The sequence below is a fragment of the Linepithema humile genome, chromosome 2 (genome assembly GCF_040581485.1).
Source record: "Linepithema humile isolate Giens D197 chromosome 2, Lhum_UNIL_v1.0, whole genome shotgun sequence".
Taxonomy (NCBI): domain Eukaryota; kingdom Metazoa; phylum Arthropoda; class Insecta; order Hymenoptera; family Formicidae; genus Linepithema; species Linepithema humile.
The window spans coordinates 22,264,647-22,286,182 of record NC_090129.1 but is presented as its reverse complement, the minus strand read 5'-3'; the positions used below and the strand labels follow the sequence as shown (position 1 = coordinate 22,286,182).

At 45.5% G+C, this 21,536-nt stretch overlaps 1 protein-coding gene across 2 annotated transcripts in view; it reads left to right on the top strand.

Annotated features, from left to right (window-relative positions):
- LOC105670827 (uncharacterized) overlaps nucleotides 1-21,536 on the top strand; it is a 168,477-nt gene that overhangs the window by 14,608 nt on the left and 132,333 nt on the right. The window lies entirely within an intron of this gene.

Below are 21,536 nucleotides of genomic sequence, written 5' to 3'. Positions count from 1 at the left end.
AGGGTTTCTGTACGGTCGTTTTTTCGCACGACCAAGGAACTGCAATGAATGTCGTATCGCGTCCAATAAAACTTGAAATTACGCAATGCCGTCGAATATAAAATATGACTTTACTATATTGCGATCATGCTGAATCAATTATTTGAAAACAATCTACTTAAAACTTCTTCTGTTTGTAAGATGGCAGTGGAACTTTGAAAATAGTAAGCAGATAGCTCACGGCAATTTATAAATATGTAACATTTCGATAATCGATAACGCGAATCGACGATCATCTCGCGGTGGTACCGCGGCTAATGTAAGCCACGCGATCGCTCTCTGAAAGAACATTGTGAAAGAATTAAAATGCAGGAACTACGTTCGTAGAAATCGCCTGCTCTTTACACGATCACAAATCACTCAATGTCCGGCGTTGATCGCGCGCATGGCGCACGACATCACTGAGAAATCTCGCGGAAGGACATCATTATCTGATATTAACGTTCGCTGTAGATGAGTAACGTATGTGGAAGGAACAACGGCGATCCTAAGAAAATCTTGAGGAAAACTGACATCAATGAAGGTCAAATTATATTGAAAAGTAAAGTTTCATTAAAAGAAAAAAAAAAAAAACCATGAACAAAATAAAAAGCAATTTTACAAATGAATTTATCGTGCATTTGCGGATACGCGCGAGTTCTTGAACTCGAGAGCTCGTCGAAAATGAATTTCGAAACTCTTTTCGCGCGAGAAGGAGAGAAAGGACCGAGTGTCCCGACGCAGTTTCGGGTCTCTGAGATCGAAGAAGAGCACGAAGAAGCGTCGCGAAGGGGGAGGGGGGAAGGGGGGGGGACCCGGTAGGTTGACGAGAGAGAACGTAACGGGGAATGCGCGCGCGGTCGCTCGCCTGGAATTAAGGCTCAGCAGGAATGAAGGATGGAGGACGGAGAATGAGGATAGGAATGGTCCAACCCCGGGAAGAGGGCGCGGGGTGAAGGGGGGGGCACCGGTAGAGAATGCCAGAAGACGAGACGACCGTTCCCCGCTGATGGATGGAACCGTGCATCCCCAATGGCGCCGATGACCGTCGATGCGCTTTTGTCCTTCCGTTGTCAGCCGCGCTCGCGTCCACGCGTCGATCGTCCCCGGCGAGCGGAATTATCGAAATCCCGTCGATGTCGCCGCCAATGGTGCGCAGAGAGGAACGTCCAGTTTTTCACGATGAGACAAGTGTCGTCCGACACCATCGTCGCCTCCGCGAAAACCGCATTCACGAGCGCGCTACCTGCGCCGCGGAGATCTTGTGACCGTTGACGCGCTTTCAGATCAGGGTGAAATAAAATATCTCGGTGATACGCGTGTCTCGTGGTTTTCACTCCGCAGGTGATATCCGATAGTGACGCCGAGTAGAAAGTACGTCTAAGTCTCACGGGTCACGAAAATACAGTCATTGAAAACGATGAAAACACATCATTACGAAATGGCGAAGTATCTTCACCCCGCCGAACGGACGGCATCATCATCGGTATCTCATCAGCGCCGGCGAGCATTAAAACGGCAAGACATTGGATTATAATTACATTACGATTGTTGGTTATTAGTTATTAAAACGTTATAGCTACGTTACGGCTTCCAGGAAGTTTGTACCGAAAGTCTCGCTACGCTCTCTCGTCCTCGTCCCTCGGACGGGACGCCCTCGTCGAAGCTTAATAGAGTTTATTGTTTTACGACCCAATTATAGATTACTTTTACGAGGCGACTGACTCGGCCGCGTATGCAGGCTAATCACACGTTTCTAACGAATCCAACGAAAAAAACCCTCACAAATTCCCCGCCGCGTTTTCCTCCCACCCGCGCACCACGCCGCCGCTATTTTATCATTAATTTCCTCCTCGATGTCTTCTCGCGACAAATTTCATCCTCACGTTTCCCTCTTCCCTTTCTTTTTCATCTCACGTCTCCCTCGCAATTGCGTAGTTACTCAAATTACTTCTTCCCGTCGCCTTATTTCCGTCGCCTTCGTGTCTTCAGTATTCATATCAGATCTTGTACACCGGTCATGCCGCGTCTGTATCTGCTCGCGACGGTGTCAAAATCTCAGTCGCTACTAGAGTTTCCTTTCCAGTTTCTCTTTTTCTAAAAGAGACAGTATTCAGTTCGTCGCGCATCTGTTCCCGAAAGACGACGAAAGGAACCGGGACGGCGCGGCGATGTTATCGGCGAAGGAGTTGAGAGCGAGATTTCGTAGTTTCACCACGTTTTCGGTTTTCGTGCGGTCGAAAGCAAAAGGAAAGGGGATCCTTATACCGCCGGTCTTCTCTATTCGTCTCTTTCCCTCGGAGAACGTCGTCGGGACGTGCACCGGAAACCCCGTATGGGCCACGTAGCTTTATCTCGAATGCATCTGACACCCGCGCCTCGTTCTCCACTCGCGCGGCCAAGACTCGTCCACCGAAATGTGCGCGCATCTTGCATCTCGTGTACGCCTCGCATCTTCTCTCTTCATGAGCGCGGACGGGTCAAGAGTCACGAGAACTGCTCCGGCCGGTTTTCGGGAAGACAAAGGTGTGACTAGCTTGCCGGAAATTGAAACTCGCCGCACCGTCGTCGCCCTCGCTTCAAATGCACGCGTAATTTCCGGCGCGAGGAAAATAAACATAACGATATATGTATAATTTGTAATTCAATAATGCTCATAATTCGATGGCAGAAATATGCACTCTTGTCCGCGAACTCGAGAGAACCGCGCGCTCACGTACGCGCCGATCTCCCGGGGGACGAGGATATGGAAAGGAATAGAGAGATCGGTGGGACACGGTCAGCGGTGAACGTCGGTTTTATCGGCAAGGGTGTCGGGAAGATAGACATCGCCAGGGAATACGGTAACCAAAGCGAGATCACCGCCACCGGGGCGAGATAAGATCTCACCAGTTCCAGCAATACAGATCGTTTACCGATCGATCGAAGATTGCCGCGGATACCTTTTGCGCTGTCCCTACGGTATCGTTCTGCGTAGATGCAATTAGATCCGCCGGCACGAACAAAAGAATCGAGTGGTTTTGGGTCAAACCGCACGACGAAAGGGACAATTTCCGAACGGTCGAACTGCGTCCCTCAAACATACGATTTTACCGTCGACGTACCTGCGATTCTAAAAAGATATATGAGGCAAGGACGGGACGAGTGCGTTGCATTCCGAGGAAACGTAAAAATAACGCAATCGTAAAAACAAGTTGCGAAATATATTTGTAATAAGGATTCAAAAATGATATTTAAAGAGTCCCGCGACAGCTACGACGCCTTCAATCACTCGCTTAAGTTTACGAATGCGCGGCTCGCATTAATTCGCGTCAGCGAAACCGCTCCTATTAAATCGGCGCCCGGTTTCGCGCGGAGGAACAGGAAACGCGACGCGTAAAATACCATCGAGTTGCTCCTTCTGCGCGCGTTTAATAGCGGAGATCGACGCGCGGACACGAAGCGGCGCGGCGGCGCTCAAAGGAGCGGACGTTCGCGAGCGGGACGAGGGCGGTGTTGTCGAGGGGGGAAGACGACGAGCGAGAAAAAGAAGGAGGACGAGAGGAGAAAGTCAGATGAGAGAGAGGGGGGGGGGAGAGAGAAAGAGAGAAAGAAAAGGAGACGGAACGTGAGGAAAAGGCGTAAGCCAGAAGGTCCTTAGCCGGCACGCAGATCGGCCTTAATTAACTCCAAGTCGACGAGGAGAGCGAGCTCGTTTGCGAGCGCCGATTGCCGGCGAAGACGACGACGAGTTAGTCGACGACGCGGACGGAGCGCGAAGACGATGAGAAGACGGCCGGGAGAGCGGGGCGCCTCTGGGTGGCCCCTGGGTGGCCGGAGATTCCAGTTTCTCGATAATTGGTCGAGCTGTTTCGACACCCGACCACACCAAGCCCGCGAGTATGAGGAATAAATCGAAAACGCGCTCGCGCGCGCGCGCGCGCTTCTCTTAACGGCCGGCCTTCTCTGCCTGTTTACGGTAGGGATCCGGGGGCAAGGGCGAACGGCCGCGGGGGCAGATGCGCTCATATGATATCGGACCCGACGACACTCGGAACAACGCCTACTACGGCCGTTATAGCGCCGGCCTGTCGAAAGTGGCACAATTAATTTGGGATCTAACGCCGCGACGGCGATGCGATCCGACCGGATGGTCAACGTTATCGCGAGAAAGCCTCGGCCGATCTGAGCCGCTCGAGATTGGGAGCCAGTTTCACGCGGATCAAGTTTACGTATTACTCAGATCTGACTTATAGCGTGAAACATGCATCGCGTTTTTTTATCCGAGAATTATTCTATTCTTTAAATGCGGTCCTCTCGAAGTCGACAACACTCAAAAAAATGATCTTGCAATAATAGCTAAAATTTTCTAGGTGTAAAAAATTAACTAAAACAGATAAATGATTAGCAACTGTTGTGATATTGCATATGTAATTACTTAATCAGTTTAGATGACAGAAACAGAATATATATCTGTATTGTTTGTGAACTTTAAAAAGAAAGTTTCTCTAAAGCGCCTATCTATATAAGATCAATCACGTGTTAGATCATGCAATGAATAACATTTAGCAATGGTACCTAAATTTTTCAGAAGCTATTGCTAGAACATTACTGCTATAAATTCTATATGTGACAAACAATGTTTTCACAGATACGAAAAATAGCGATACATTCTTGTTGCGATATCTAGAAATCTAACTACATCAGCGAAATATTTTTTTGAGTGTAATGTACATTTTTTTTCTGAATAAATTAAAGCATGGCAAATTATTTTTTTAATTACCTCGTGAGATCTTCTCGATAATCTGGAACGAAAGATCGTCTCGCTGACTTTGCGACGTCGTCGCGTCTGTTACGAGGATCGCGCTCTGATCGATCGAACCGGCTAGTCGACGGAATCGTTCGTCTCCGACCGCTCCTAGGGTGAACCGTTCGAGGGTGGCTCTCCTCAGTGCACCGGCAGCACAGCTGACTCATCTCCGTCTCGGATACTCGGGGCTGTATCGGTATCACCCCATGCGTTATCGCGTCTCAACCACCCCACGGTCACCCTTCTTCTTCCGCAACAACCCCGCCGTATGTCTGTAGCATTCAGCAGAAGCACGCAAAACTTGGTCCGTTCCTTCCCTCTTCCACCGTGCTCGTCGGGGGCGAGTAATGCGCATTCTGCCCACCCCACGAATCAGCGGGGTGACCGTGGGGCCGCGTTTATTCGTTTGTGAAATTAGTGCTGGTTTTGTCATGTTTAGGTGACCGCCGGCGAGGGTTCGTTTCGCTCCTCGGACGCTCCACGAGAAACGATTCCTGGTCTCGCGAGATCAGACATTGATAATAGCTGCTTCTCGAGTAGAAAATCGCTGGAAATGTATCTCATTACACTTGATTTTAGTTTGAAAAAAAATTTTAGCCTCTAAAGAAGATTGAAGTTATAAAATCGATATAATCATAAATAATTTTAATTAAAAAATTTTATTTATAGTTACAAATTTTTACATGTTTTCAAGCTACTAAAATTGTGATTTTAATTCATTGAAATTATATCGGCGTTGCGTTCGCGATAAAAGAAAAATTTGTCGGGAATTTTTTTTTTTTGCGTTGAGGCCTTCACAAATTTCACGGACCGGTGTCGTTCCCGTCGAGATCGGCGATCGTGCTGATGACGTGAGTCAATTGTCACGCGAGCCGTGGCTTAATCCAATCGACCGGCGACGCCCTTAATGCCGGATTTCGTCGGGCTCGCTTCTCTTTCTCTCTCAACATTCTCCTCGTTCTCGCTCGCGCTCTCGGACGCCGTCGAGCGTGCCGTCAAAAAGTGAGAAAAGCTTAATTGGAAGAATTGGATCTTTCACTCGGCTGCTCGCAATCAGATGATCCCCGCAGTTTAGATCGTCGAATCGGCCATGCGGGACGCGGCTCGACGTAACCGACGCCGACCAAGTGTCTCCCAGTTATAACGGGCTTCCCAGCTTCTGGAGAAACTGTGAACAACTTTATACGACTGGTCGACTGCGATGTCGACTGTTTTAAAGCTTACTTTCACACCGAGATTATTCGACATGACAGATGATACTTAAATTTTGATAAAGTGAATGAACTCAATGTTTAATATTTTCACATAAACTTACAAAATTAGCTCAGCAATAAGAATAGAAACAAACTGTCAACTTTATCTATAATAAAAATGTTTACAATGTTCGTAATTTAATTTTACAAAATTTTACAAAATTTTAAATCTGAAAAATAAAAGTCTGCAAAATATCACATCGAGTCATTAACGTAAAACGTTTCGCATTTCACTGTCGCGTCGAGTGTCGCGCATTAGCAATCAGCGTTAACATTTTTATAAGATCTTTCAGCGCTTTATAAAAAATTACATTTAGACCGCGGAATTTTCAGTCGACCATCCAAAACCACGCGACGTTTTTGTCCGCGCGCGCATTTTCCCGCGTACGAACAGAACCAGCCAAGCCAGGCTATACAGGAGCTAACGATTACACGCGTTTTTGCTTCCGGCCGGGCAACTGTCCGTAGGATGTTTCACTCGACTGTGCGTTATCTTCCCTTCCAGAAAGCACCGAGCACATGTGTCCACTCGTCTCTCCGTGCTCTTTCGTCCCGCTCTGCGTATTTTTCTATCAATAGCATTAATCATACTTTAGATATCCCACATTTAACTTTTGTAACTCTACACTTCTCTAATTGTTATCTACATTATTAGTCACATTGGAAATATTGAGATACTCAGACTATCACAATATTCAAAATTACGTACATTTAGATACCGTCGAACGTTTATCAGAATAATATTATATTAATATTACGCTGAAAATGTATTGCTTAGCGTTACAGATCGCGCAAAGCAGGTTTGAAAAGATACAATCTGCCCCAAGGCGGGTGTGATAGTGATAGTCGCGCGACGAGATCCGAGCCACTGTGATTCGTTTTAATTGCGGATCGATTTCGTAAGCGTGATCGCCAACGTCGAAATTCATTATCTCCTGTTATCTACGCTCGTATCCCCGTCGATGGGGAAAGCCATCGGTCGTAAACATCGTTTCTTAACTACTCGCATTTCGCGCTTCGACAGCGCGCTTTTTTGGACTCGACGCAAATTAAAATACGCGCGAAATCGCGCTCGTAACGAATGCGATTTGCGCGAAATGTAACAAAATCATTAATTCACGACGAAATGGAATATAATCGGATTACGTGCGTCGACGGAGCTCGCGCATAAAAGTGCTGCGCACGGATATTTCCTAACAGGCGACGGAAGAATTCGCGCGAGTAATTTCACAATCAATGAAATCGATTGTGACATCGAAACCATTTCGTGGATCTTTGCTGACAAAATTTATATCTATTTTGATCGATCTAATTTCTATCATAAATAGATAAATTTCTGAATAATCAAACGTTTCAATACGACAAATTGAATATTTAGATATATATAAACGATGATATTTCCCCGGCTGTGAATTAGAATAAATGTTTTCGAAATGATGCGCAACGAAGTGGTACGCGTCGCGAGCTTTGCATTTTGTGGCGCGCGAGCAGAAATTTTCCTTCCTCCGCTGACATTCGAGACGATCTTGTTGAGAGATACGATCGGCTTGAAGGTAGTGTCGATGCCAGAACGTTAGGGCAACGAGAAGCAGCTGTGTCAGCCTCACCTGTTGTCTCTCGCCCTAATTACGGCCTGGTACCTGGATATAAAGCGCCGATATATGTAGATATACATATATAAGTATGTATACATATATCGCTACACAAGTGCACATCGGCGCGGAGCTTGCACGTTTGGTGGACAAGATTTATCGGCTCGTTTAGCCCCTCATCGCGAGACCACACAAGAAATTAGTCAAGACTGAAGGAATAGCATTTTCACGTCGTTAGCACCTTTCGACTTTCATTGCCATGTCGCATTATATGAATTTTAATGGATTCTTAGAAATTTCTCTACGTCAACTGACATTTCAGTTTGATATGTACATCTGATGATAGGCCATTCGTATGAATAATGCGATTAGAATAATTTATTGGTAACACTTTTTATCTGTAAAATTCACAATTTATGATAATCCGTCGTAAAACTGTCGCTCCGCTATTTAATTTGGCCACTCGCGCGATTAATGACAATCATAATTCCACGAATCACAACACTCCTTGTATTCTCAATTTCAATTAAAAGTTTTGCAAGGTGCAACGTTGTCACTAACGACTGTCTTAGAACGGATATATGTACGTGATTATCTCCGCGCATTAAAATGCAGTAGCGATGGCGGATAATTCATTGCTTATCGCTCTTTTTCTTCACGTGAAACGCCGAGCGTGTAAAGGTAGCGCTTTATTATGTATTCGCATTCGATAAAAATAAAGAGAGAATAAAATGTCCATCGAGTCCAAGTGCGATGCGATGTCGGCAAGCAACATTGTAGAACGTTCGCCGATTGGTATCTCTCTTTCGTACCGAGAAAACGGCGCGGTGGGCAATCTTATCCGTAACCGATCTTTACACACAACGCTTAGCGGATAACTACGTATCATCAAAGTGCAACGATTCTAATTATATTCCTAAAACTTTTTTTTTCCTCGCTTCTATTATCTGCTGACGCATTGGTAATGACACACTTTGTGACACGTGCAATAATAAATGCGACTGCTTACAAGTAATGTATTCGAGCATCGATTCGTCGTTATAGCTGCGTTTCTTACGCGTGTGGTATCGATTATATAGAAATGTACTGTAGGGAAAAGAACACTTGTGACATCCGAAGAAAAAGAGATTTTTTTATGACTATAAAGACATCAGCCGTTTATACAGAAGACATAATTCTGCGTGTTTCGCATTAAGTAAGATAAGTGCCGATGTAAAAAGAGGCTACTGAGTAATCGCGTTTATTTTCGCGTATAACGTCTTTGATATATTATTTTGTTATGCATACACGATTCTGATAAGAGGCCACGGCGACATATCGATATCCAGGTGTCCGTCATCCGTCCTTTTTGACCAATTTATTCGCAATCCATCACGCGCGGTCGCACGAACGTGCATAATTACGAAACCAAGGGGGGGCTCGAAGTTAACCGGTCGACTTCATAACTCACCGCTTATCGTTTTTTCTCGCTTTCGACGCGACGAAGCTAACGAGCGATTTCATTACACGTATACGGCGAACGATAAGGGAAGACAAGAGAGAAAGAGAGAGAGAGAGAGAGAGAGAGAGAGAGAGAACAAGAGAACACACGGCCTCATCGTCCTCTCATCGTCGTCGAATAAGTATCGTGATGTCTGTTAGCTGTCCGATAACGCAGATGGTCGCGCGACCATCCGACAGCTCGTCGGCGTTCGCGCCGCGCGTTTTCAAGGCTCTTTCGCCCGCATATCCTTCGGCAGAAATAAAGGATACGCGCTAATCGTTCGCGCGTCGCGCGAAACCCGATGTCGCCTCAACTACCTGAATAAATACGTACCCGTACGCTCGCGTACACTCGCGCGCGCAGAGCTCTTAAAGATATTAATCGCGCATGTCGGTGCTTTGCATAATTTTGTAATGCATCCCGTCAACGGTCGATAACATCTTTCGCACGGCGCGAACGGCCGTGGCGCGCGGACTCGCAGGAAAACGCACGTGGGTGTTTCGTTATATGTGGAATCATTTCACCGTACGCGCGGGGCTACGTAAGCCGAACCGGCTTGTAAATTTGCTGAAACGGCCCGAGGCTGGCTCACGCCGCAAGGTAATTTTCTAGATAAAGCGCGAAATCCTACCGGCGGGTGAATTTATAAGCATCCGCGATTACGGCCTCTCGTGCAATCGTCTGAAAAAACAGAAAAGTGAGAAGGAGCGACGATTTCTGCACGGCGATGTAAGGATCGACGGGTGGACATTGATCTATGCTTGTTTCCGGTGCGCGATTATGCCGAACGACCGATACAAACTTGTCGCGCGAGAATTCGTAAGAAAAAAAAAAAAAGCATCAGCTCTTTGCCGCAAGCCAGTCGACGATCTATTTCTCTAACGATGGCAGATGACCTCATCTCTGTCCGCTGATAGCCGATCCGTTAAAAAACCAGCGCAGCCTTTCGCGGTTGGTAATCCTTTTTCAGCCGACTCCTTAATTGCCCGCTTCGAAAGATCAATCCGCTTCCACGAGTCGCGCGCTAACGCCGATAATAAAGTGCTTGCGGGAATAATAATCGGCCGCACAAAGGATCCATTATTCAGACGATAGAGAAAGAAAGAAAGAGAGAGAGAGAGAGAGAGAGAGAGAGAGAGAGAGAGAGAGAGAGAGAGACGGCGAGGAAGCATCGTGCCGTCGATAATCGATGCCGCCATATTCAGCGAACAAGTTGTCCGGATCGCGGCGCTTGGCAAAAATTACTCCGACGGCGAATTTATTGCGGAGACATGCCGCCGTCGTGTGGGGTTCGGTGCGCGCGAGCTCCTCTCATCGGCGTGGGCCCGCTGATGACGGCTCACGGTGGACTGGTCTTATTAGGCCCACGCGACTTCACCTTCAGCGACGCGCGCAATAGCTAAAGACTCTCGTCTCTTCCAAGTTTCTCGTTGCTCGTAATTCTTTTTCTTAATTGCGCATACAAAATATTTTCTTTTCACAACGATTATTATTATTATTTTTTTATATATTTTTAAAAATTAAAATATTAAGACAGCACAAATTAATTGGATCATTAACGAATGAGAGTTGCGGACATTTTCGCGAATTGAGCCATAAATAACGCGCTGTCGTAAAGAGATCTGTACGTTTCCTAGACACCTTTGTGCTGTCTCCGCTCGCAACTAACTGTCGTGCCGAGACCATGTGGCATCTCGCGTGGCTGACTAAAACACACCGTTCTCTACTCCAGTTGAGCGGATAACGCGAGCAAAAGCATTCCCGGCGTCGCCTTCTATTTGCCCGATAATTTAACGCAACGTCGGCTCTTCCGTCCGCGGCTCAAACCGCGGAACATTCGCGTCCCATTTTACATTTTCGATTAGCCGAAACGCGACGCACCCTGTCCGCTCTCTTATTAACGCGCTTCTATATTCCTGCTAGCGTGATATTTCCCTCTCTCTCCCTTTCTTTCTCTTTCTCACTCTCCCGTCCTCGCTCGTTTTTCTCTCTTCCTCCTCCGGCATCGCGAGCTTTCTCTGTTTCGCCGACTCGCTCTCACCGCCTCGCGTCGCCAACCAGCGCCATAAATTTTCGCGCGCCGACACCGAGCAATATTTCCTTGCCGTTTGTACGCACTAGTTCCTCTTTTTGTCGAGGGGGCTCCGTACACGCGGATAAACGCTGCGCGTATTACGGTTAAACGTCGAGAAAAAAAGGCGCACGCGGTACCATTTCAATTTGCGAAATGGTGCTGCGTTCGCCGTTGCTATTGCCGTCGCCGCCGCCGCCGCCGTCGAGTTAGGGCCCTTGCACATACAAATCTGCATAAGGACATAAGCACGCCGCGAAATATATCGACCGATGAAAGGACTAACATAAACTACTATATATTGTGGCTCGGAGCTTGCGCTGAAAGGCTCATTACTCGAGAGCTCTTGGACCCTGCTTGCTACGTCTCGTTCACGTACGGACACCCGCGTATTTGATATCACTTTGCGAAGATAATGAAAGGATGAAAAATTGCGAATGTCAAGAATAACAAGAATATCGCGCTACAACTGACGCCGGTGTTTCCGAAGAGTTTTATCAACCCGCACGAGTGCGGGATGACTTTGCTATGCTTCATGCAGGCACTAGCAGCTATAAAACTTTATCGCCACATCGAATTATGATCGCTCCTCATTTCACTACACCTGAAACGTCTGTTACGTCTGCAAAGGTGTCGGAATAAACAAACCCGCACGAATTAAAATATATATCTAAGTATATTATAAAAATTTATCTCCTAATCAAGCGTGTAATTTATTTATAAATGAGTAAAAATGGGAAATTTATGCGCAAAGTATACTATACACGCGACAACGTGTTTCCAACGTGAAATTTGCAAAACTACATTTTTCGTGGACGCACCGCGCGCGGACGCAACGTGGCGGTTATGTAGCTCGTGGACGCGCAAAAAGGACGTCTCGCTGAGTGGATACCTGTTTCCTGTCTTCCGCCCGGAGAAAGTCTCGGCGAATTTTTTGGCGCTTAGCCCGGCGAGGAGAAATAAAAAGACCGAGTGCAGAGAGAGAGAGAGGAAGGGAGGAACGAACTCGAGGTGGAATCAGTCGCGACGCGGCGCGGCGCGGAGCGGCGCCTTGCGCAGAGCGCCGTAAATCCTGTTACATCGTGCCGACGAGGCGAGGAGAGCGGCGCAGGTGTTGCCGAGGTATCCTCGTTATTTATTGATTTACTTAATTCGGCCAAAGAGGACCGTGGGCCCCTCGCCGTTTGAAGAGAGCCGGCTCATTTCGTGATTAAAAGACGTTACGGACGCCTCGGCGCAGCATGTGTGTGGCGGCGGGGATTCTACCTCCCCCTCCGTATATTTTCGTGCTTAACGGCTCTCGCCTTTCTCAGTTTATTGCTATTAGACGATGAGAGGATGGTGGAATAAGGGGAGGAGGGAGGAGGGCCGGTAGTGAGCACACTTGCGGGCCGAGAGAAGAAATCGACGCGAGAGATCGTCGAGATCGGCAGGACAGAAAATGGAGGAAAAAATATAGCTCGAGCTATGTCGACGAGGTCATAACTCTGTCAATACGATCGAACATTCTACGCGGAAATGTCCGAGGTTTCAGAATAACTAAAGAACTGTTCTGGAATTGCATAATCACATGAAAAAGTCCAACTTGGCTCGAGAGATTGTTAACATTCCGATTTTTATCTAATTATCATATTTCTTAAACTTTAATATCGACGATAGAGGAAGGAGATGAAACGACTCCGAGATACCTCGCGCCTTAAATCTATGAAAAATATCGCAACGTTTCATCGCCGTCAAACGTGTGAGCCGAGGCGCGCCGTGGAATTAAAGTATCGGCCGCGCAACGCGCGACGATACGAGAAGAGGCGATCCGATGAAATTAATTAAGTCAATTTTTTTCCGCCGCAATTACGATTTACAGTCCTTAATTTCAATTACGTTCTTATTAAGTCGGCTGGTCGGCCGATGCTCACGAGCGCCGCGCGACCATATTTATTTCTCGATCGCGCGTTATACATTCGCCTCGCTCGGACGCTCGCGAGAAATAGACGAGGAAATTAACGCGCAACGGACAGTCCGCGGAATATTCCTCGCTCCCGTCGTTCCCGACTCCATGGATCATATCGGCGCGTGATTGCGGTCTACGTCGTAAAAGGGGGCCATCGGCGAGGACCGGTAAACGTCTGGATCGGCGTCGCCGTTTTAATGCCAAGAGAGCGGAGGAGATACTTTTCATATTCCGCTGCTCCGCCGCGTTTGCGGACGAGCTGATTGTAATTACCGGGATCGGAGCCGATCGGTGTGCGCAGATTACGATCGGACTTCTCGCTGGAATTCCCCGCTTCGTTCTCCACGAGGGATCTCATATTCTCGCTTTTCTCCGCGTGAACGGCACGAGGAGACTGATTCTCCGCGGAATGATCTGGGTCGTTCTCGGGATAAATTGCTACGTGCTTCTCGCGGTTGAGCGCGCCGGTGCGGAAGATTACTCGTATCGGGATTATATCTGAGAAAAATCAACGTTTCCCGCGGAATTCGTAAGGGAATATCGTAAGTAAGAATGGCAACTGGAGGCTCGAACGGTATTTAATATTACGCATATATTTAATTCTGATTTCCCATCCTTAGATTATAGATCCTAAAATTATTGCCGCTGAATTTATCGTCAGATGGTAAATTTGATACAGCTTTTATAAATAATTCTACAAAATTGTACGAGCACTGAGACTGACGTCCATAAAGGATTTCTCTATATCTATACGCGCATCTATATTCGCGTTATTCTTTCCTTTCTCTCCCATAACGCTGCCGTCCCGAGCCCTGAGATATGCGAGAGGAGATTGAATATGGAAAGTGACGAGAGAGAGAAGTATCCGGATACAATGGGAGGGAAAGCAAGATCGGCGCGACGGCGAAATACGACGAAATAAAAAATACCATCCGTCCGGCGGCGAGGAGAGGCGCGGGAGAAGACGGAGGAGATAGTGGTGGTGCCCGACGGGGCCCGTGAGGTGCCCGGCGGGTCTGTCGCCGCAGGGGGTCTCACACGTACGCGGCAACACACCCAGCCGAAAAACCAACATCGGCGCCGACAAATAACTACCCATATTATCCGATCTTGTAGGCTACCATCTCACCACGAGTCCTTTGTGAGAGGCTTCAGCGTTATGTATGACGTTGCGTCGTAGGAGCGTCCAAGACCCCGGCGCGGACCCCGCGGACGCGCCACGGTGAAATACCATGCCGGTCGACATGTTCGACGAGTCAGCCTCTCCTCGCTCCTTCTCTCTCCTTTTCCCGCGCCGTTCATTTCTACGTGTATCTCGCGCGCACTGCGGTCAGCCGCAGATCCTGCTAATTAGCACGCCAGGTATTTTCGATGAAACGCCGCATTCGGAAAAAAATTCTCGATTGATTTCTCCCTGGAAATGGCGCGACACGATTGAGAATTCGTGGTCCTTTCAACGCGCGTAATTGATTTCAATCTCCTTGAATACATATAGAAACTGAGGTCCAAACTCCTCGCACACACAATGTATCCGATAGTTTTCGATTGTGACAAGTTTTGCAAGATTTTATTATATCATCTTTTAATTTAATAGTAATTTTAATAATTTAGGATCTTTCTATATTAATTATTTCTTTAATTTTTGCTCAAAACGCAGTTATAGAAGATCTCTAAAAATTCTCTAGAGGCACAATCGGAATGCTTCTCGAGGCCGACAAACAGGCCTGAAGCGCTTCTCACTCGCGGTACCGATAAATCAGGGCAAATTGATCGCAAATCAGTGGCGGCGGAGAATCCCTCCCACGCGAATCGAACGAGAAGGAAAAGGGCGTTGCTTTTCTTGGACCTGGTATACGTCGTAAAGGATTTTTGCATCACAATTTTATGAATGCACGCTAATAGGCGATTCGACGCTTTTAATTTCATACAAATTCAGGAAATTTTTGTAACCTTCGCTCCGATTATTTCGTTAATATCGCTACACGTTATTTTATCTTTCATTCATTCTTCCGTTTTTAGAACGTAAAAGCGAAATTCTATTACGAATCCGAACCGAACGGTTCGTGCAGTTGACGGTCGGACACAATCAAGAACTAAATCAGCTAAAGAAATTATTACATTTAACACGCAAGCATTTCGATTAGCAAGATGTCTAAGAGCCTTTACAAAAGTGTGATAGTTTGTATTAAGAGTTTGTTAATTCAAAATATAAAAATTGTTCAAGCAGCGTTCAGGATTAATTATACGCGCGGAGATTGCGTTCAATACGCGCATCGCGGATACTGAGCGGCGTTAACGCGCACTTTGGCCGCGACGCGCTCGCCAGAGTCGTTGTAACCGATGGGCCTTAGTGCACTGTGGGCCCCTTTAAAAAACTGCACCTTAAAGCGGCGTCGGTGCCCACAAACGCGCCGACAAACGCTGTCTCGCTAGAAACTACTCCTTCCACTAACCTGCTCCACACCCTTGCCTCCCCCCCTCTTTGACACATACACGCGCAAGCACGATCGCGTACGCGGCCTGTTTGCCGAGCTCGTGTGAAGGTCCACCCGACTCGTGTGTATGCGTGGAGTTTGGGTTATCGAATGGTCCCCACTCGCGCGACAAACCAGGTGCTAATCAGGATCGTCGGAAGGAGGGTTTATCCGTGGGAGCCGCCGTGCTCTCATGACTCGATTAATCTGGGCTTCTCTCGGAAACAGAAGCCGGTTGTTGTCGTTACGTTAACGCGAGTCGATAAATTTTACGATGCAGATAGAATTTTTGCGTAAAAAAGCATTAAAAAGAGCGGACTCATTTAGCGAAATTCTCAATTGCGGTAGCGTGCGTTCGCGGCGATCGCTCTTGAAATGCAGAAAGGACGCGAAAAAATCCGAGGAACGACGGGAGATGGACGGGGAGGGAGGGGCGCTCCGGGTAGGAAAAAAATGACGAAAAATGCGAACTTCTCACCGCGGCCGGCGACAAAGGGTTACTGCGCGGTTGTCGCGGAAGATAAATCTCTCCGTCTCTGTTTCTCCGTTCCTCCATTCCCGTCTTCCTCTTCCTTCTGCTCGCTCGCTCGCTTGCTCGCTCTCTCGGATTTGCCTCTGGGTGTTCCTACACGGACGGGATCGAGTCGAACTCCCTTCTGGCCTGGGCACAGCCGGACACCGTCCTCGCCCGCGCTCTCTCATTTACACTACGACCGGGAGGATTTACTGGCCGTAGAATACAATGCGGACCTGTCCGTGTCCATCCACCGAGACCGGGAGCCGTCCTCTAGTCGTGTACCTCTTCGCCGTGGCTATACATATCCGCCCTCTGCGGCACGTCGCGGCGCGGTAGAAAGACGGAGAAGGAGGAAGAAACAGGAGGAGAGAGAAATGGGGCCGGGTTCTCCGAGTATTTTGCGCCTGGCCGAGTAAGTTCTGCGCGAGTGCTACTCGTGCGAAGGGAATCGCGAAACAGATGGTCGCGGCAACTGCCTTGAAGGCGCGAGCTGAGCCTCATGAAATAACTTCCATGATTTCTAACTGTTGCAAATGGGAAAAAGCTTTGAATAAAATCTTACGCTGCAAAGAGGAAAAACTGCGAGAAAGATCTCAGCGTCCATAATGCATGTAATTTTTTAAATATTTTCTCATTGTGAATATGTTATTAATAACATTAACAAGAAAAAAAATTAATAAAAAGCGACCATTCGTGGCGTGACTGATCTTTGTCGTCGTGCTATGAAGAAGCTTCGATATAAACTGGTTCGCATTGGAGAAGAGGAATTCGAGCCTGCCGCTAGCGCGGAGATGATGCATAGAGCGGTGAGCGATGTAGGAGAAACGTGATACCGACAGCGTCAATAATTAATACGTTCCAATATAAGTTTCCGCCGAAAGGATCGTTCGTCCGGTCCGGTCGAACGGCGGAGCCTCAATTTCTCGGATCAATGATCATCCTCGATCGTCTTCGCGGACGTCAGACATGCCGACGTGTAGTATCTAGCAAAGGCAACTCGAGAGCCGCGCACACGTGGCCGACATCACAGGCCCAAAGCCGACAGTGAGTCGGTCGCTTTACATAGCTTAGAATCGTGACACCTACCAGTGTCAATTAAGCGCGACCATTGAAAGCGCGGACAATATTCTTCGTCGGCGACAAGACGGTAGAAATTTTCTCGAGTATCTGACACTGATGATCGCTTACGTATCGATAAATCGCAAAGTCAACAGATTTAATATAACTTTCGAGGTCGCAAGTGTAGCATATAATTTTGAAGTCGGGGATTTCGCTGTCAGAAAGTTTGCCATAATATATGTTTCGCAATATTAATTTATTTTTAATAATTATTATAAGTATTATATATAGAGCAATCATATGTAACTACTATAATAATTTACGCAAGTTGTTGATCGCCTCTTTGACAAGTCTCATATTTTTTACATCATATAATACGCAATATTTCAGTATTATTAAAATCAGTTGATGCGGAGTTGGGATTATTTAAATTTGTCGTATTTAGTATCATCCATAAATGTCTAAAAATATCTATACCTGTTTAGTGAAGTATCAATAATAATAAATCACGTAAAGATGAAGATTTCGTAATTCATTTTAATTTCATTCAGCCTCCGAACGAAATTGCTAATTTCTTACGATCACACTTTTCCAATTATCTAAAATATTCTCACAGCTTTTCTTAAACAGAAAATTTGCTAAGTTTTGTTATGTGTATAATATATATAAGAAGTAAAATATTGTTTCTGAATTGATATTTTAGTTTATTTCTATAATTTCTCAGTTTCATATATTAAAATCATATTCAAATTATATGTACAACAATTTAATAAACTGGAATTTTAATTAAGTATTCCATTTAACATAATACACACGGGGAAATTACGTAAAATTCATACGAGTAAATTATAAAATTTCGCTTTATAATAAAATCATTAATTTTATTTTTAACAAATAACTGATTTTCTCATTTCTGCGCTATTAAGTATCAATAATATTACAAAAATATATATTTAATTAGAGATGTGTACCCCTAAAATTAAATAAAATTAACAAAATTCTTCACGTTGCGTCAGCATTACCTATACATAGGCGTTAGAACACACCGTCAGTCCCCGCGATCGATAATCATCTTCGACAGGTCGGCTATCTCGGCAGAACCGAGAATCGCACAGCTCGAAAGCTTCATAAGACGAAAGCCGACCACTTTGCATAGTTTAGTGCGGCGACACCTCCCGGTGTCAATTAAATCCTCGTCCGCTATCGGGCTGTCAAGTGGGTTGCGCGGCGCGGCTCTCTGAAACTTTGAGGATTCTAATTCCCCCGAGAGAACACGGACCTCGCGACTGGACCGGCAACGCCGAATCGTGTTCGCCGATCAAAGGCGGCCACCGTGCATTCCGATTGCTTCCTAATCTCTCTCGGGCAAGTCGAGGCTACTCGAGAATCGAGAGTCCACGTGATCTTTTTCTCCGCGTCTCTTTATTTATTTTCACGACGGTATCGGAAATGGCTTCTGGCCTTTAATTGGCACTTTTCAGACAAAAACCAATGTTACATACGGAATGAAAACATCAAACGCACATATAGTAATCATTATTGCTCCTGATAACACAGCGGTTGATTAAAAAGCGAAATAATTTATATATATATATATATAAGCAAATAAGTATTAAATTAATATTTAATGAATTTTTTGCAAAGTGGTGCCAAAATAACTGCGAACATTCTCTGCATCTTTTAAGTAATATTTTATATATGTTTATATCAAAATAGAAAATTATCCAAATTGCGAAAGCAACAGAGAAATAACTTTGACGTATTCAGCTGCGACGACTGAAAATTATGCGTTTGTAAAAATTCCCGAAGTATTTTCCCCGCATCTCGCTTTCGTGGAAAGAGGATGGCTCGGATGGCGAGAGCCTAGACGAGATACTGGGTCCTCTCTACAGGAAGCCCCGAGGTCCTGGGTGAACCAATTTGTATGCTGATGGCTATCTCCGCGGAGAATAATTTATAAACGATATTAAACCGAGCTCTTTTAACGGAACACGCTGCACGCTTGGTACCGACCAACCCTTCTTCCCCGCCCTCGCCCTTCACCCCTGGTCCTTTCGTAGACCGCGTAGACACGCGGCGAGGCTTTAAATTTATACTCTCGCAATGCAATCCGTCATCGATGGAACGATAGCGCACCTATGAAAATTGATACTATGCAAATTCAAATGCATCTTCATTGAAAAGCAATGAGCAATCGATTTCGCGATGCCGATGACGAAATGGCTGAATTTGATCGAACCCATTTTTCGGGATGCACATTATGAAGATATAAATTATTTAGTGCGCGTGGTAATATCACGGTAGACGTTAATAACCCGCCTAAAGTTCCTTATTGCATTACGTTACAGATCAGATCGCCCTCATGCGGCATAAGACGCGCCGCTTTCGTGATCGCGTCGATTACTCACGAGCTCATTAACGGCGTTCTGATGAAATCGGAGTGCGGGATCTTATAAAAAGACGATGTCTGATAGTGCGTCTTCCGTCGTTTCGTTTTACCCGGATGATCGTTAATTTTTTCTCCGCCTATCCGCCGCACACAAAATATGATGCACATCGCAGTCGACACTATAATTTAGTACATAGTTTTATAGATCAATCATAAATTTGACAAATATCATTTTTAACGTTCAATGTGCGAATTAAGAAAAATAAAAACAATTTTGCGATATAATGAAATATTCTTAGAACAAAAGCATGCAATAATTGAGCAATTCTTTATTGTCCGTGAAAAAATTAATCGTCTGCTCTATAATTGTCCCATAAATTTGGCCTTTCTAAGGCCCGTGACTTTTACTGTCGCGACAAACATACATTATGACTCTATAAAACGCAACATTCAGCCTCGTGAATCAACTTATTATTATAATGCAGTCATTCGCATTCGCGATCGGTTGGCTCGTCGGGCGACTTTCCTCGCCGCGCGGTTTAGCATACTGCGACACGAAAGTCTCTTCGATTCTCGTCGTGAAATAAAGTCACCGCCGCTCGTCGCGATCGTTCTTTTCGTCTTCCCCTTAATCGTGCTCTCTTTATATTAATTTACTCATCGTTCCGCGAAAGCGCTTGACACGAAAGTCACCGCAGAACACAAACATTCCAAAATTACCGGAATAATCGAGGAACCGCGATTCGACAACACTGGAGTAGAACACGCGGATAGTGAAACTTTTCATTGAATTTATATACTATGAAGAATTACTTGAGAAAAAGATAAGGCAAAAACTTAGCAAAAAACACTGAAAAATTAATTTTAAAAGTAGAAATATTTTATAAAAATAATATCAAACTAGAACAATTAACATTTTTTCCTATTCTTTATTCTATTAGCACTCGGTGTCTCTTTATTTCTTTGTTTTTCATAATTAGCAACCGCCCTGAACTGCGATGGTTACTATAAGAGTCGTTACAAAATTACGTCATATGACGTATTCGCAAGCGCGACAGCGGTTGAGTTACGATGTGGCGAAACTTATGCACAGCCGTCTAATTAACTGTGTAATACCCCTAATTGTCTCGCCGCGAAGAATCGTCTGTTTGGTTCAAACGAGGCCGTATTCATTAACTTTTTACGCAATCATCGGAATTTACCCTCCGTGTCGCGACTCGAGGGGTACGCGAATTCATCGAAGACACCTTTCATTAAAAAAAACGACATGTATCGTTAATTACTCCGATATCCCATAAATTTGCGCCGTTCTTGGAGCACGATATGTGACATAAATTTCCTAATATGAAGAATATTCAAATTAAAGGTATTATGTAAATGTTGCAAATTTTTATGAATTCATATGAGTCGATATCTATAAATGCCAAATTTTTTAAGATTCTATATACACTTAATGGATCCCAAAATATTCGTTGCTCCTCGCGCTTCTATTACTTTATTTTCCGATCGAAAAACAACGCGTTGTCGCATCTTCACACTGGCAAACCATAATTATTTTACAATCGCCCGACTGATCGGCCAAAAGATTAAAATTCCTGCGCCACCGATGCGCGTTCTTGCGCACTTATCTTCTGGCGAAAAAAAAAAAGAAACGGTTTCTTTCATTAAAGAGGCGGCGAAATCAAAAGTTTCCTCGTTATAAAACGCGTATCGGTCGACTGGTTAGACAGCGTACATTCGTAAGCAAATCGCGTTCGGTATCTGTTTAATGCTGTCATTATCGTTCACCGTATTGATCATAGCAACCGATTTTCTATAGCGGTGGTCGAACGAGATTTTTCCTTACCGGTAGAAATTAATGTTCAGATTATTAACGAATACGCACGCGATTATTGAGAATTAAACTAAGCAACACATTATAGCCAATATGACTTGCAACTGGC